Consider the following 18,205-nt stretch of genomic DNA (forward strand, 5'->3'; position numbering starts at 1 on the left):
GTGATGAGCGCAAAACAGACCAGGCATCATGACCCGGAGAGTGAACCCCACCAGTCCCATACAGACGAGGAGGTGACCATCACACACCCCGGTTAGAGTAGGGGTGACCCACAAATACACAGGCAAATAACTTTCCACCATAATCCCACAGAAGCATTTTAACACAAGAACAATAAACAGTGCTGGTCATTAGAGATGCAGGAGCGGACTGTCGACCACGCACACCCAGAGCGTCACAATATAGTGGGTAAAGTTTTTTTTCAACAGATTTGATATCGTTCGGTTGGAAGGCTATGGTCCAGTCATCAGCGTATCCAAATTTAGCAGATCTGGTTTCAGGGAGGTCACTGAGGTACAGATTGAACAAGGTTGGAGTCAGAACTGACCCCTGGGGACGCCATTGCGGAATTTCAATATGCGACTGGTGTGACTTCCTCGGCAGAAGAAAGAACGGCTGCCAGTCATTCTATGAAGGAGAGATAGGATCTTTTCACCTGGGATGATTCGGGCTCGCTTTAACATTAAGCCTTGGTTCCAAACGGTGTCGTATGCAGCGGAAAATCCTCTCCGGTCTGCTTTTTGAGTTCAAAGTCTGATTCGATGTACGATGTGAGCGCGAGAACTTGTTCACTGGTATTGTGTTGTCTGAAGCCGGCGTGCTCGATCGGTATGTAAGGATCTTTTCACTTTGGAGTGTAGAAGGATGAGAGGGGACTTGATAGAGGTCTGTAAGATTATGAGAGGCATAGACAGGGTGGGTAGACAGTACCTGTTTCCCAGGGCACGAATAGCGAACACCAGACGGCATATGTACAAAGTTAAGGGAGGGAAGTTTAGGAGAGACATCAGGGGTAAGTCTTTTACACAGGGGGTTGAGGGTACCTGGAATAACTTGCCAGGGATGGTGGTCGAGGCTAAAACATTAGGGGTATTTAAGAGCCTCTTGGACAGGCACATGGATTAAAGAAAAATAGAGGATTACGGGGTAGTTTAGGACTTTTTTAAGGAATATATGGGTCGGCACAACATCGAGGGCCGAAGGGCCTGTATTGTGCTGTAGTATTCTAGTGTCTAGATCTATCAGAGGTAACATTCTGGGTAAAATAACACGCTCAAGAAGTTTGTAGGCACTGCAGAGCAGTGAAACAGGTGGAAACTTGCTGGATCGCCTGCCGAAGGGGTTTCGGCCCGAAACTCCGACGATACTCTGAGTATTGAGTTCTTCCATCATTTTGTGTTTGTTGCTTAGATTTCCAGCATCTGCAGAATTTCGCTTGTTTGCGGGATCGTCTGCAGCCTTTCCTGGTTCAGGAATGGCAATGATTTTCACACGTTTCCAAGCTTCGGGGTATTTTCCCTTTTGTTCTGACAGCAGTGAGAGCGCTAGTCAGCCGCTTGATTCTCTCTCCTCTGAGATGTTTCAGCATTTCTGCATCGATACCGTCGCTGCCGGCGGTTTCTGCTGATTTAATGCTTTGCTAGCCGGGTTTTACTTCGGCTGGTGTTGTTCGAAATGTAAAGGTATCTTTCGGCGCGCTCTTTGTAAAGTTTTTGGTATTTGTGTCTGTCTTGTGTTTCGAATTCATGATTAGAAGTGTGCTTTACTCTTTGTCTGATATGTTGTGTCTGCACTGACTGGATAATTGGTTTCTTGCTTTCGTGCTGTGTTGGGGTCTAGTTTTTTGAGGATCCATACAGGTTTGCTGGAGGGAGTGAAGTCCATGTTTTCTACAATTTCCATCCATCGACAGTATTTCGTCCGTCTTTGTGGCGCGATTTGAATAAAGCATAAGTTGTCGTATGTCGTAAACCTGTTGTTTAAAACTCTTGAATAAGTTCTTCGCTTTCTTTAGAGCAACACGGAATGTATTCTTGTCGATAGCCTCTCGACTTTGCCTCTTTCGCGCATTTTAGCATGAATCTATGAATTCGGTGGACATTTTCGGCGGTGAGTGGCATTCTACACGTATTGTCGATTTGCCAGGTGAATTTTTCCTCCGTTTGCTTTTCTGAAGTTCCATATGGGATTGGGGATAGAGGGATGAGTAAGTAGTTGGGATCCAACCGTTATTAGCAGGGGTCTGTGCTGAGCATGAGGAAAATCACCAAGGATTTCTCGAGCAGCTGGCAGGGGTTCAAGTTGTTACAAAACGGAGGTGCGGTGTGTAATTCTGTTGACATCTAGCTGAGATGAATGTCCCCTTATCTTTAGGATCATATAGGTGTTGAACGTCGTTATTAGATGCCTAAGGATAGGTCGCTTTTCCGGCTGTGTTGTTTTCTGTGTATCCGCAGTGTTTTCCTGAATTCGGTTCCCGTGCTCAGTTAAAATTTGTTGGATTGTATCTAATTTGCCTTTAATCCGTTGAAACTCCTCGGAGAATTCGGATTTTTGCCGTTTAAGGAAGTCACTGATTGATTCCACAGTGACTGGGGATTCATCTTCTGTTTCTCTTCCTTTTGCAGAAGCTTTTGTTCTTTTCCCAGCCATCGTAAAACAGTATAACAAGGTTTCAAAAAAAAGGTAGGAGACAATAAAGTAAATAGGGTAGGAGGAATCTGAAACGATGTTCTCCATCAGCTGCCAACAGGGCTCCGCATGTTCTTAAGACCATCAGACAAAACCAATAGTCAACGAGAATTGGAAGAGCAAATCTGCAGAGAGATAGCAGGCAACTGCAGGAAACATAAAGTTGTGGTGGTAGGGGATTTTAATTTTCCATATATTGATTGGGACTCCCATACTGTTAGGGGTCCAGATGATTTAGAGTTTGTAAAATGTGTTCAGGAAAGTTTTCTAAATCAATACATAGAGGGACCAACTAGAGGGGATGCAATATTGGATCTCCTGTTAGGAAACGAGTTAGGACAAGTGACGGAAGTCTGTGTAGGGGAGCACTTTGGTTCCAGTGATCATAACACCATTAGTTTCAACTTGATCATGGACAAGGATAGATCTGGTCCTAGGGTTGAGGTTCTGAACTGAAAGAAGGCCAAATTTGAAGAAATGAGAAAGGATCTAAAAAGCGTGGATTGGGACAGGTTGTTCTCTGGCAAAGATGTGATTGGTAGATGGGAAGCCTTCAAAGGAGAAATTTTGAGAGTGCAGAGTTTGTATGTCCCTGTCAGGGTTAAAGGCAAAGTGAATAGGAATAAGGAACCTTGGTTCTCAAGGGATATTGCAACTCTGATAAAGAAGAAGAGGGAGTTGTATGACATGTATAAGAAACAGGGAGTAAATAAGGTGCTTGAGGAGTATAAGAAGTGCAAGAAAATACTTAAGAAAGAAATCAGGAGGGCTAAAAGAAGACATGAGGTTGCCTTGGCAGTCAAAGCGAAGGATAATCCAAAGAGCTTTTACAGGTATATTAAGAGCAAGAGGATTGTAAGGAATAAAATTGGTCCTCTTGAAGATCAGAGTGGTTGACTATGTGCGGAACCAAAGGAAATGGGGGAGATCTTAAATAGGTTTTTTTGCATCTGTATTTACTAAGGAAACTGGCATGAAGTCTATGGAATTAAGGGAAACAAGTAGTGAGATCATGGAAACTGTACAGATCGAAAAGGAGGAGGTCCTTGCTGTCTTGAGGAAAATTAAAGTGGATAAATCCCTGGGACCTGACAGGGTGTTCCCTCGGACCTTGAAGGAGACTAGTGTTGAAATTGCAGGGGCCCTGGCAGAAATATTTAAAATGTCACTGTCTACAGGTGAGGTGCCGGAGGATTAGAGAGTGGCTCATGTTGTTCCATTGTTTAAAAAAGGATTGAAAAGTAATCTGGGAAATTATAGGCTGGTAAATTTAACATGGGTAGTACGTAAGTTATTGGAGGGAGTACTAAGAGACAGAATCTACAAGCATTTGGATAGACTGGGACTTATTAGGGAGAGTCAACATGGCTTTGTGCGTGGTAGGTCATGTTTGACCAATCTATTGGAGTTTTTTGAGGAGGTTACCAGGAAAGTGGATGAAGGGAAGGCAGTGGATATTGTCTACATGGACTTCAGTAAGGCCTTTGACAAGGTCCCGCATGGGAGGTTAATTAGGAAAATTCAGTCGCTAGGTATACATGGAGAGGTGGTAAATTGGATTAGACATTGGCTCGATGGAAGAAGCCAGAGAGTGGTGATAGAGAATTGCTTCTCTGAGTGGAGGCCTGTGACTAGTGGTGTGCCACAGGGATCAGTGCTGGGTCCATTGTTATTTGTCATCTATATCAATGATCTGGATGACAATGTGGTAAATTGGATCAGCAAATTTGCTGATGATACAAAGATTGGAGGTGTAGTAGACAGTGAGGAAGGTTTTCAGAGCCTGCAGAGGGACTTGGACCAGCTGGAAAAATGGGCTGAAAAATGGCAGATGGAGTTTAATACAGACAAGTGTGAGGCATTGCACGTTGGAAGGACAAACCAAGGTAGAACATACAGGGTTAATGATAAGGCACTGAGGAGTGCAGTAGAACAGAGGGATCTGGAAACACAGATACAAAATTCCCTAAAAGTGGCGTCACAGGTAGATAGGGTCATAAAGAGAGCTTTTAGTACATTGGCGTTTATTAATCAAAGTACTGAGTATAAGAGCTGGAATGTTATGATGAGGTTGTATAAGGCATTGGTGAGGCCGAATCTGGAGTATTGTGTTCAGTTTTGGTCAGCAAATTACAGGAAGGATATAAATAAGGTTGAAAGAGTGCAGAGAAGTTTAAAAGGATGTTGCCGGGACTTGAGAAACTCAGTTACAGAAGAAATTTCTTTAGCCAGAGGGTGGTGAATTTGTGGAAGTTGTTACCGAGGCCGCTGTGGAGGCCAGGTCATTGGGTGTATTTAAGGCAGAGCTTGACAGGTTCTTGATTGGACACGGCATCAAGGGTTACTGGGAGAAGGTCAGGGAGTGGGGCTGAGGAGGGGAAAAAGAATCGGCCATGATTGAATGGCAGAGCAGACTTGGCGGGTCAGATGGCCTCAGTCTGTTCCAATGTCTTAAGGTCTCAAACAGCCTCTGACAACCAAGTCCAACTTCTGGTCTTCACCTGTGGCTGAGCTACTGAGCCCAGCGGAACTGCTTCTACCGAGAGGAGAAGGGGCAAGGGCAGTTATCTGCAGAGAGAGGGGGGCCAGGGTCAGGGTAAACATGTACTTGGATAATAAATTTACTTTAGCTTTGCAGGAGAATCCAGAATTAGCATCACTGGTTAAAAATAAGAGTCGTCCATTTTATTTGGAGAGGAGGTGATTTTTTCTCTCTCTGATGGTTGAGGTTTTGGATCTCTCTTCCTCAAAGGAGACTGGAAGTAGAGCCTTTCAGTCTTTAAAACAGAAAGAGATGATCTCTTGATCAGCAAAAGGAAGAAAAGTCACTGGAGGGGATGGGATTATGGAGTTGCAGTTACAATTGAACCACCGTGACCTTAATAAACAACAGGGCAGGTCTGAGGGTAAATTGTTAAACTGGTTTATTGTCACCACATGTACTGAGGTAGAGTGAAGAACTTACACACTGTACATACAGATCAAATCATTACCACAGTGCACTGAGGTAGGACAAAATAAACCAATAACAGAGTGCAGAATTAAGTGTGCCAGTCACAGAGAGAGTGCAGTGCAGGCAGACAATAGGGTGGAAGGCCATAGCTTTGGATTTATCCGCTGTGTGGAAAGGGGGAACCCGCTGCCCAGGCAACAACTTACTCTCCATGTCGTACTGCCGTGGCTTACTGACTGGCGTGTGTATCCAACGTAGACAGCTGGAATGCAACATCCATGGTCGACCCAGATCAACGGATGGGGGGCTCCATTTTCCCAAGTCGGATCAGGACATTTAGAAAATGTTTCAGTCCATCCTTTATGGATGTAGGAAGCAGGGTAAATCTGACCCTGTCTATTCATTGTATTTGGAGTTTCAGAAGCCATTCAATAAGCACAGATACTGCACAATTTTAAAGGATTGGCAGGTAGTGGAGACAGACATAAATGGGTCATTTCTGGAAGAAGGAATGTAGGTGTTGAACAAAGCGATTGCCCCGTCTGTACCTGTTCTCACTGATGTAGAGGAGGCCCAGGTGCAACCACTAATGGTGGAGGAGAGGCAATAATGCCCACCTCATAGGGGAAGGGCTGTTTCAGGCCCTGGATGCTGCTGAGGGTGGACGTGGAAGTGAAGCCACATTTGGAGTTTGGTCATCAGTTTTGTTGCAGGAAAGATATCATTCAATGGAAAAGAGGAGATGGAGGATATTGTCGGGACTCAGGGGTCCAAGTTATAAGACCATAAGAAATAGGAGCAGGAGTAGGCCATTCAGCCCATCGAGCCTGCCCTGCCATTCAATAAGATCATGACTGATCTGTCCGTAAACTCAGCTCCAGCTACCTGCCTTTTTCCTATAACCCTTAATTCCCTTACTATGTAAAAACCTATCTAACTGTTTCTTAAATATACTTAGTGAAGAAGCCTCAACTGCTTCCCTGGGCAGAGAATTCCACAGATTCACCACTCTCTGGGAAAAACAGTTTCTCCTCATCTCCATCCTAAATCTTCTCCCCTGAATCTTGAGGCAATATCCCCTAGTTCTAGTCTCACTTACCAATGGAAACAACTTTCCTACTTCTATCTTATCTATCCCTTTCAAAATTTTACATGTTTCTATAATGGGAAATAACTTTGCCATATCTAATTTTTAACATTTGGAATCTTTCTATGAGATCCCCTCTCATTCTCCTGAACTCCAGGGAATACAGCTCAAGAGCTGCCAGATGTTCCTCATGATGTTGAGCAGGTTGGAACTTTATTCATTGCAGTGTAGGAGACTGAGGGCTGTATAAAATCACAAGGGGCAAAGATACTCAATGTGCTGAGTCCTTTTCCCAGAACTAGAGAGTACAGGTTTCAATGTGAGAGGGGAGAGATTTAATAGGAACTTGAACGGCAATGTTTCTAGCCAGAAAATGGCCAGTATATGAAATGAACTGCCAGGGCAAGTGGTTGAGGTAGATACATTAATAATACTTAAAAGTCATTTGGACAGGTATGTGGATTGGACAGGTCTGGATGGATTTGGGCCATACATGGACAAGTGGAACGAGGTTAAATGGGAATTTTGGTCAACATGGACCAGATGGGCTGAATGGCCTGTTTCCATTCTGTTTGACTGTGAATTTGTGATATGGGTTTGATCTCCTGCAGTTGCAGGGGAAAGTCCCTGGGGATGGGAAGAAATGGGTGGGGAGAGATGGCAGACCAGGAAGTTGTAGACAGAGTGATCACTGTAGAAAGCAGAAAGGAGTGGGGAGCAGAAGATGTGGTGATTGTAGGATCACGTTGTAGTTGGTGGGAGTTGCAAGTTGTGACGTTCCGGAGTCCCGTGCGCTAATTTTTACCAGCGAGAAGCACACACATATTTAATAAGCTGCTGCTGCTGAAGAATTATTTTTAGTCACTGGGCACGTTTGATGACGGCATATTCAGCTGTTTCCTCGGTGACTTTAATTTTTGGAGCTGTCTCCTGTCGTAGGAACTGAATATCAGCATAACACATCTCTGATTGCTCTGACTGGAACAGAAAAACACAGACGTTTACAGTACTGAAATTAACCACTCACCCCTGGTTTATATCTGACCCATCCCCACAGGACATTGATACATTTGGCTACTAAACACACAGTCCCTGTTGTAACCTCAGGGATCTTAGACACCAGAGATACTGACGATGCGATTAGTTTGAAGCAACACACACAATCCTGGAGGAATTCAATAGCTCAGGCAGCATCTATGGAGGTGAATGGACAGTCAATGTTTTGGGTCATGAACTCTTCATCAGGGCCGGAAAGGAAGAAGGCAGAAGCCAGAGTTAAAAAGATAGAAGGGAGGCAGAGGAATATATGATCCTATAATGATTGTGGGAATGAAGTATACTGAAATTTAGACGAATGTGTGGGGATCTCATTGAAAGAGGATAAGACCTGAGGGAATAGGACCAATCAATTGTAACAGTGGAAACGTGTGTGTGGAACCAGAGGAGATAGCAGAGGTATTTCATGAATACTTTGCTTCAGTATTCACTACAGAAAAGGATCTTGGCGATTGTAGAGATGACTTACAGTGGATTGAAAAGCTTGAGCATATAGACATTAAGAAAGAGGCTGTGCTGGAGCTTTTGGAAAGCATCAAATTGGATAAGTCACCGGGACCGGACAGGATGTACCCCAGGTTACAATGGGAAGTGAGGGAGGAGATTGCTGAGCCTCTGGCAATGCTCTTTGCATCATCAAAGGGGACGGGAGAGATTCCGGAGAATTGGAGGGTTGCAGGAGTTGTTCCCTTATTCAAGAAAGGGAGTAGAGATAGCCCAGGAAATTATAGACCAGTGAGTCTTACTTCAGTGGTTGGTAAGTTGATGCAAAAGATCCCGAGAGGCAGGATTTATGAGCATTTGGAGAGGCGTAATATGATTAGGAATAGTCAGCGTGGCTTTGTCAAATGCAGGTCGTGCCTTACGAGCCTGATTGAATTTTTTGAGGATGTAATTAAACACATTGATGAAGGTAGAGCAGCAGATGTAGTTTATATGGATTTCAGCAAGACATTTGACAAGGTACCCCATGCAAGGCTTATTGAGAAAATAAAAAGGCATGGGATCCAAGGGAATCTTGCTTTGTGGATCCAGAATTGACTTGCTCACAGAAGGCAAAGAGTGGTTGTAGATGGGTCATATTCTGCATGGAGGTCGGTGACCAGTGGCGAACCTCAGGAATCTGTTCTGGGACCCCTTTTCTTCGTGAGTTTTATAAATGACTTGAATGAGTAAGTTGAGAAATGGGTTAGTAAATTTGCTGATGACACGAAGTTTTGGGGTGTTATGGATAGTGTGGAGGGCTGTCAGAGGTTAAAGCGGGACATTGATAGGATGCAAAACTGGGCTGAGAAGTGGCAGATGGAGTTCAACCCAGATAAGTGTGAGGTGGTTCATGTTGGTAGCTCAAATATGATGGCTGAATATAGTATTAATGGTAAGGCTCTTGGCAGTGTGGAGGATCAGCGGGATCTTGGGATCCAAGTCCATAGGACACTCAAAGCTGCTGCGCAGATTGACTCTGTGGTTAAGAAGGCACAGAGTGTATTGGCCTTCATCAACCGTGGAATTGAGTTTAAGAGCCAACAGGTAATGTTGCAGCTATATAGGACCCTGGTCAGACCCCACTTGGAGTACTGTGTTCAGTTCTTGTCATCTCACTACTGGAAGGATGTGGAAACTATAGAGAGGGTGCAAAGGAGATTTACAAGGATGTTGCCTGGATTGGGGAGCAGGCCTTATGAGAATAGGTTGAGTGAACTCGGCCTTTTCTCCTTGGAGCGATGGAGGATGAGAGGTGACCTGATAGAGGTGTACAAGATAATGAGAGGAATTGATCATGTGGATAGTCAGAGGCTTTTCCTCAGGTCTGAAATGGCTAACACGAGAGTGCACAGTTTTAAGGTGCTTGGAAGTAGGTACAGAAGAGATATCAGGGATAAGTTTTTTACCCAGAGAGTGGTGAGTGCGTGGAATGGGCTGCCGGCGACGGTGGTGGAGGTGGAAACGATAGGGTCTTTTAAGAGACTCCTAGACAGGTACATGGAGCCTAGAAAAATAGAGGGCTATAGGTAACCCAAGGTAATTTCTAAAGTAAGTGATGCTGTTTATTCTGCATGGAGGTCGGTGACCAGTGGCGAACCTCAGGAATCTGTTCTGGGACCCCTTTTCTTCGTGAAACAGACTTTCAATACCTGATTTATTAGGGAGTAAAAGTGTTCATGGAAAACATTCCTCAATGTTATATTGAAGAAGGTTACTTACTGCAGTAATATTTGTGGCTGCCTGTGTATTCACCTCGGTTTCAGCTGAAATAAAATGAGAATTTGTTTGAGAGTTGCAACACAAGAATGATAATTGAACTGAAATCACATTGTGATGAAAAGTCCTCCATTCACCCTTATCAGGTGCATTCAGACAGGGACAGCAAACTGCAGAACATGCCATGTGAAGCATTTCCCATCGGAGCCTCCACAGGGGCATGGCAAGCAAGACTCACACGTGACTCAAAGGCCAGAATTCATTGCTTTTGTGTTATTCAAGCTGCATCAAGCCTTATTTGGGGAATTAACACCAAAAGTGTAAACCGTAAGACAGAGGAGCAGAATTAGGCTATTCAGCTCATCAGGTCTACTTCACCATTCCATCATGGCTGATTTATTATCCCTCTCAACTCTGTTCATCTGTCTTCTCTGTATAACCTTTGATCCCATTACTAACCAAGAACATGTTAACCTCCACTTTAAATGCACTTGACCTCCACAGCTATTGTATCTGTGGCAATGAATTCCACAGATTCATCACCCTCTGCTGAAGGAATTCCTCCTCATGTCTGTTTCTAAAGGGGCTTCCTTCTATTCTGAGACTGTACCCTCTGGGCCTGGGCTCCCCCCACAGTAGGAAACATCCCCTCTGCATCCACTCTGTCCAGGCCTTTCAATATTTGATAGGTTTCAATGAGATTCCACTTCATTCTTCTAAACTTCATCAAGTACAAGCCCAGAGCTATCAAATGCACCTCATACATTATACCTTTCATGTCTGAAATCATTCTCGTGAATCTTCTCGTGGCTCTTTCCCATGCCAGCACATCAAGTCTTAGACAAAGGGCCAAAACCTGTTCACAATACTCCAAACCTGGTCTTACCAATGAATACTAACATTGTATTTGACTTCCTCCCCGCCAACTTATCATGCAAGTTAGCCTTTAGGGAATCCTGCATGAGGACTCCCAAGTCCCTTTTCACCACTGATTTCTGAATTTTCTCCCCATTTAGAAAATAGTATAAACCTTTATTCCTTCCACCAAAGTTCATGACTATACACTTCCTATCTGCTACTTCTTTGCCGATTCTCCTGATCTGTCAAAGTCCTTCTGCAGAATCCCTGCTTCCTCAATACTACCTGCCCCTCCACTTAACTTCATATCATTAACAAACTTGGTCAGAAAGGCATCAATTCCGTCACTCAAATCATTGGCACAAACTGAGAAAAAAGTGGTCCTACACCATCCCCTACAGAACACCACTCGTCACTGGCAGCCAACCAGTTAAGGCCCTTTTTATTCTCACTCTGCCTCCAGCCAGTCAGCCAATGCTCTACCCATGTCCGTATCTGTCCTGTAAGACCACGGGCTCTCATCTTGTTTGGCTTGTGTGCAGCACCTTGCAGGCTAATGCTTCAATGCAAAGCTGCTTTCAGCTGGCTATTCCATAAACTTTTCAATTGGGAGTAAAGGATTAATCAAAGAACTTACTGTATGCTCTTTAGTTTACTCATGACCACAGGTCTGAGTTCAACCAAGGTCAAGTGGATGAGAATTTGAAAGTCCTTGCTCATGCGTTCTTTTAGAACGGAGATGAGGAGATATTTCTACAGCCAGAGAGTGGTGAATCTGTGGAACTTGTTGCCAAAGGCAGCTGTGGATGCCAAATCTTTACGTGGGGAAGGTGCTGGAGTCAATTATAAAGGATGAAATAGTGGCACCTTTGGATAGCAGTAACAGGATTGGTCTGAGTCAGCATGGATTTACAAAGGGGAAATCATGCTTAACTAATCTTCTGGAATTTTTTGAGGATGTAACTATGAAAATGGACAAGTGAGGGCCAGTAGATGTAGTGTACTTGGACTTCCAGAAAGCCTTTGATAAGGTCCCACATAGGAGATTAGTGGGCAAAATTAGAGCACATGGTATTGGGGGTAGGGTACTGACACGGATAGAAAATTGGTTGGCAGACAGGAAACAAAGAGTAGGGATTAACGAGTCCCTTTCAGAATGGCAGGCAGTGACTAGTGGGGTACAGCAAGGCTCAGTGCTGGGACCGCAGCTGTTTACAATATACATTAATGATTCAGATGAAGGGATTAAAAGTAACATTCACAAATTTACCGATGACACAAAGTTGGGTGGCAGTGTGAAATGTGCGGAGGATGTTGTGATAATGCAGGATGACGTGGACAGGTTGGGTGAGTGGGCAGATGCATGGCAGATGCAGTTTAATGTGGATAAGTGTGAGGTTATCCACTTTGGTGGCAAGAACAGGAAGGCAGATTACTATCTGAATGGTGTCAAGTTAGGAAAAGGGGAAGTACAACGAGATCTAGGTGTCCCTGTTCATCAGTCACTGAAAGTAAGCATGCAGGTACAGCAGGCAGTGAAGAAAGCTAATGGCATGCTGGCCTTCATAACAAGAGGAGTTGAGTATAGGAGCAAAGAGGTCCTTCTGCAGTTGTACAGGGCCCTGGTGAGACCACACCTGGAGGATTGTGTACAGTTTTGGTCTCCAAATTTGAGGAAAGCCATTCTTGCTATTGAGGGTGTGCAGTGTAGGTTCACGAGGTTAATTCTTGGGATGGTGGGACTGTCATATGTTGAAAGATTGGAGCGACTGGGCTTGTATACACTGGAATTTAGAAGGATGAAAGGGGATCTGATTGAAACATATAAGATTATTAAGGGATTGGACACGCTGCAGGCAGGAAGCATGTTCCCGACGTTGGGTGAGTCCAGAACCAGAGGCCACAATTTGAGAATAAGGGGTAGGCCATTTAAAACGGAGCTGAGGAAAAACTTTTTCACCCAGAGAGTTGTGGATCTCTGGAATGCTCTATCTAAGAAGGCAGTAGAGGCCAATTCTCTGGATGCTTTCAGGAAAGAGTTAGATAGAGCTCTTAATGATAGTGGAGTCAAGGGATATGGGGAGAAGGCAGAAACGGGGTACTGATTGTGGATGATCGGCCATGATCACAGTGAATGGCGGTGCTGGCTCGAAGGGCCGAATGGCCTACTCCTGCACCTATTGTCTACTATATATTTAAGACAGAGGTGAATAGATTCTTGACTAGTCAGGACATGTCTGCTCCTATATCTTATGGTCTTATGTTATTGGTCTTGGTAAATTTCTGTTATTAATTTTGCAATGATAGTAACTAACTTTAGAAAATGAGCATGAATTGAGAATTTTTTAAAGCTAACTCAAAGCTAATGATAGCCAGTCAGTGTCAGTGCCCTGTAGCAGGCTGTCCTCTGATTTGGTGCAGATGTTGAGTGCTTAAATTTGGATTGTTTGGATACAGGACCTGATTGGAATTGAGGCCTTAAAAGAGCAGAGAGTTTTGCTTCATGTCTACCTCTTGGTATGGTCTGCGTGTACGGGTGTCTGTTATTTAGGACAAAGTTATGATGAATTTGCTTTAATGAGGCTTGTGAATCTTTATTCTTCTCTATTTCAGAGGATGAGGAATGTTTATTTGTCTGCATATATTGAAGAGGAGTGAAAAGGCAGGACTGGAGTTGCTGTTGAGGATGATGAAACAATTGATTACTCCCTTGTCCTGCATTGGGAATCATTGTTGAACATAACTATCATGTGAAGTAATTCTCAATATGATCACTGAAATGAACTTTTTACCTGTAACTGTGGCATACACTGTGTTCAAATCTTCAGTAGAGCACCTGAGGAAATGGTGAAGATCATGTTAGTGAATTAGTTATATGATAGATGTTAATGTCTTAGAAACAACTTAACAGCTTTATGAGAAATTAGTCAGATTATTTTTTCTGGTATAATGAAGTCTTGTGAAGATAACAGTTGTCTGTTTCATGTACTAGTACTCTTGATGGGATTGGATTACTCTCATCCTCAATACACTACACAGCAGGATTGCCAGGATTAAGATAGGAATGGACTAGATGATTTCAATAACACTGGATACTACAGATGATGGAAATCCAAGGTAATACACACAAAATGCTGGAGGAACTCAGGTCAGGTAGCATCTATGAAGAGGAAGAACTTGTTGACAATTCAGGCTGAGAGCTTTATTCAGGACTAGAAGGGAATGGGGAAGACACCAGAATAAAAACGTGAGGAGTGGGGAAGGAGGACAAAGTAGAAAGTGGTTTCCATGCCCAGTTCCATTTTTGCATGTGAAAATATCCTGGATCTGCTAATGCATAAACAGGGGCTCACATTCAATTGCGAGCGGACATTCATCCTGATAGTAGAGACAAGGTATAAGCAGGTCAGCTCAGGTACCTGGTCAGCACAGAGGCTGATGTTAATATGGGTATATTGGATGGAGTCATACTGTACAGAAACAGGTCCGTTAGCCCACCCTGTACATACTGACCCACCTCTTCATCAATTCCATTTCCAGCCCTTTGTTGATGGTCCTGGTAATTCAAAGACTCATTGAGATACTTCTCAGTGGGAGTGTAATGCTTTGCACAACGCTTTACAGTACCAGTGACCTCGGCTCAATTCCTGTCGCTGCCCGCAAGGACTTTGTACATTCTCCCTATGACTGCGTGAGTGTTCTTCAGGTGCTCCTGTTTCCTCCCACAGTCCAAAGACAGACTGGTTGGGAGGTTAATTGGTGATCGTCCCATGATTAGGGAGGAATTTAAATCAGGGGATTGCTGCACAGCATGGCTCAAAGGGCCAGAAGGGCCTATTCTGTTCCGTATCTCAATAAATAAATACAATGTTGTGAGAGTCTCTTCCTCCACCACTCTCTCAGGCAGAGCATTCCCGTCTCCAGCTACCCTCTGGGAGGAAGAGTTGATTTTATATCCCTCTAAACTGTCTCAGCTGGAAACGTCAACTGTTTATTCCTCTCCATAGATGCTGCCTGACCTGCTGAGTTCGTCGAAGCATTTTGTGTCCCCTCTTTCTGTCACACAAATCATTGTCTGTCTCTCAGGTTACTCATCAACCTTCTCTGCTCAAGGGAAAACAGATCTAGACTTTCCATTCTTACCCCACAACTGAGGTGCTCCATTGCTGGTAATATCCTGGTGAACGTTCTCTGCACTTTTTACATCAATGTCCCTCCATTCCTCAATACTTGTTAGTGTCCTCACATTCATTATGTGTGCCCCACCCTTCTCCTGATGTTCCAAAATGCAGCATTCATTTCATCTACCATGGCACTGCCCAGACCACCTGCTGATCAATATTCCTAACCTTCCACACTGCCAAATTTGAGTCAAGTGCAAATTCCACCAGTTTCTGTTCAGCACAGGATGTCAAAGGTAAAGCAGCATTGATAATGATGGGACTGAGACACACGCTGGTATGTTGGAGAAGAGGAGGAAGCTGAGAAGCAGAACAGCCTGACTGACCGGCTTTAGGGAGTGATGATCCTCACAGGGACACACTGAATTTTACTCATTTTCACCTTGTCTCTAAATAAACAAAATTAATAAAAATGTCCTTAAATCAGACATGCCTGTATTAAATATTCATTCTTATAGACCTTGTGAAGGGAGTTCACTGTCTCCTTCAATTGCTATAGTCTGTCAAGTAAACAATTCATTTTGTGTGATGTGATCTGGGGTTCAAAGCCATCGACAATGAAGGAGTGATACCGTATCTCCAAGTGAGGGTTGTGTTGGCCCTCTGCTGGCATTCCACGTGCTCCGTGTCCTTCTGGGTGATAGAGGTCAGGGCTTTACACAAGAGCTTTCAAAGGAAGTGATGAAGGGATCAGCAGTGGAAAGAGTGAGCAGCTTTCCGTTCCTTGATGTCAACATTTCAGAAGCTGGCAGCACAGTAGTGTAGTGGTTAGCACAACGCTTTACAGTACCAGTGACCCAGGTTCAATTCCCACTGCTGGCTGTACAGACTTCATAAGATCTCCCTGTGACGGCGTGGGTTCTTCCAGACGTTCCTGATTCCTCACACAGTCCAAAGACGTACCGGTTGGTCAGGTAATCATCATTGTAAATTATCCGATGACTAGGTTAGGGTTGAGTTGGGGAATAACAGGGCAGCACGGTTTAGTGCTAGAAGGGCCGACTGCACACTGTATCTCAATTAATAAATAAATAAATGAAAGATCTATCCGAAGTGCAACACATTGATTCAGTCATGAAGTGGAAATGCCAACAGTTCAGCAAAAATAGGAGTTTGAGGAGATTTGGTGCGTCACCAAAAGCTCTTGCGAATTTCTACAGATGGACGGTGGAGACCATTGTGACTCACTGTACAACAGCCTGATAGAGAGGCTCTAACACACACACATTGCAAGAGGGTTGTAGACTCAGCCAGCTGGGGAACAGAACCGTCCCCATCATCGAGAACTATTACAGAGGCAGTGCCTCAAGAAGGCGGCATCCACCATTCAGGACCCTCACCACCCAGACATCCCCCTGCTTGTTACTCCCGTCAGGGAGAATCAGAATCGGGTTTAATGTCACTGGCATATATTATCCAGACATGCCCCTGCTTGTTACTACCGTCAGGGAGAATCAAAATCAAGTGTAATGTCACTGGCATATGTCATGAAATTTGTTGTTTTGTGGCTGCAGTACATTGCAATACGTAATAATAATCATAAACTATAAAGTACAATAAGTGCATATATACACTGTGTGTGTGTGTGTGTGTGTGTGTTTGTGTATAACTGTTTGATAAAGTTGAAAATTGGGAAATATACATTTCATAATTTTATGTTGGTGTATGATCTGTCATTTCTGGGCTACCGATAACTGTGTGTGGACAGTATTTACAAGCATTCACTCAAATCGAGGCTCCTGGAATCAGAATATCTCGACGTTCCTCTTTGGTTGAACCCCAAATCGTACCAACCCTCGACGTGCATTGGTTATGAAAGATGGCCGTCTCATCGCTGCATCACGTGGCTGTTAGCGGAGTCAGCGAACGAGCCAAGTTGGTGTATGACCCTGGTGAGAGGCTTGCATGTGTAACATTTTAGGCTAAATAAGTAATGCAAAAAGAAAGCAAAAATAAATAGTCAGCTATTGTTCATGGGTTCATTGTCCATTCAGCAATCAAATGGTGGAGGAGAGGATGATCCTGAAATGTTGAGTGTGTGTCTTCAGGCTCTTGTACTACATCCTCTAATGAGTTCTTCAGGCCTGTGTGGAGTGCTGGAGACTGCTGGGCTCTGAGGTTTCAAACAACTGAATTGTTAATTGTTGTTTAGTGAGATTTTTTAATAATTTAGAGTTCCTTGTGCAACGCGCTGTGAGGGTTCACTGCTAATGTATTGGTTTTTTTTTGTAGCAGCAATGTTTGGGTTATGGTTGGAGATAACAGGATTTTGGCTGCATGTTAGCCAATCAGGATTTTGTTGCCCTGTCTTGTGATTCTGAAAGCAGTTGATTTCGTGGGTTTTTGCCAGGGGGAGAGAGAGAGAGAGAGAGAGAGAGAGAGAGAGAGAGAGAGAGAAGATGCGAATTGAGAGATTTGGTAGATCACCGGACCGGGTGGACTTGGAGCAGGGGTCCGAAGGTCGGCGATGCTTGGAGGAGACCGGTGCTGGAAGAAGAACGACTGTGTGAGCTCCAACTTTGTGCACAGGCTGGTTAATCATAATAATAATCTATAAGATCTGGGCCCTTTTTCTTTTATATTTTGTTTTTCTACTAACTATATAGTCAAAGTAAGAGTTATAAAGCTTAATAATTTAATCACATGTTGTGTACTGTTTCTTATTTTGGGGTGCTGATTTGTAACAGGGGACACATCGCGCAACATCCACCCAAACGAGATTTCTTAAGTTTGTCTGGGCAGGTGGGGGGGGGTGTTATCACCCCCTAGATTAAGCCGCTAGGCGAAACGAGTGTTACAATTGTGTTTTTCTTCAGTGATTTGCTCTTTGTAATGCAGTCTCCTGGTGCTTTCTGTTTAAGCTTGTTAAGTTCATTTTGATAGGCTCAGGGATTCATAAGAACATAAGAAAGTGGAGATAAACAAGATACAAAATAAAATGTTACTTACCCTTCTGGCTTCAATCTCTGTTGAAAACATGCCCATTTTTTCACATAGCATATTGCTGTTACTAAGATGCAGAATAAGAGGACGAGTACGAGGATACTGACGAGAATACTGGCCAAGACTTTCGAAGACCCACCTTCATTTGAAAGATAGTAAAGATTGAGGTAGAGTTTAACATTGGTAATGTGAATTGTCCTTTGAATGACAGGTTTAATATGTGAACACTGGAGGCTGATAGTTCTCCCTGAGACATCTCATTAACAGTCAGTAAGGGAGAGAGTGCCGTGTGAAGGATGGACTTACTGTGCTGCTATTGTACCGAAGGAAAGATATGAAGGTTATTAATAATAATAACCTATTTAAAGAGCACTTTTCATACAGACAATGTAGAC

At 43.7% G+C, this 18,205-nt stretch overlaps 2 long non-coding RNA genes across 2 annotated transcripts; one reads left to right on the top strand and one right to left on the bottom strand.

Moving 5' to 3' along the window:
• The first annotated feature begins 446 nt into the window (after positions 1-446).
• LOC140202114 (uncharacterized) lies at positions 447-13,620 on the top strand. The gene is made up of 3 exons (XR_011887000.1): positions 447-667; positions 1,854-1,984; positions 13,300-13,620. It is a non-coding gene; the product is annotated as an uncharacterized lncRNA (long non-coding RNA).
• On the bottom strand, positions 9,816-17,947 carry LOC140202113 (uncharacterized). Its single transcript, XR_011886999.1, has 3 exons — positions 17,817-17,947; positions 13,479-13,522; positions 9,816-9,875 (listed from the first exon to the last, which is right to left on the bottom strand). It is a non-coding gene; the product is annotated as an uncharacterized lncRNA (long non-coding RNA).
• Between the last annotated feature and the right edge of the window lie 258 nt (positions 17,948-18,205).

This window comes from Mobula birostris, chromosome 8 (genome assembly GCF_030028105.1).
Source record: "Mobula birostris isolate sMobBir1 chromosome 8, sMobBir1.hap1, whole genome shotgun sequence".
Lineage (NCBI taxonomy): Eukaryota > Metazoa > Chordata > Chondrichthyes > Myliobatiformes > Myliobatidae > Mobula > Mobula birostris.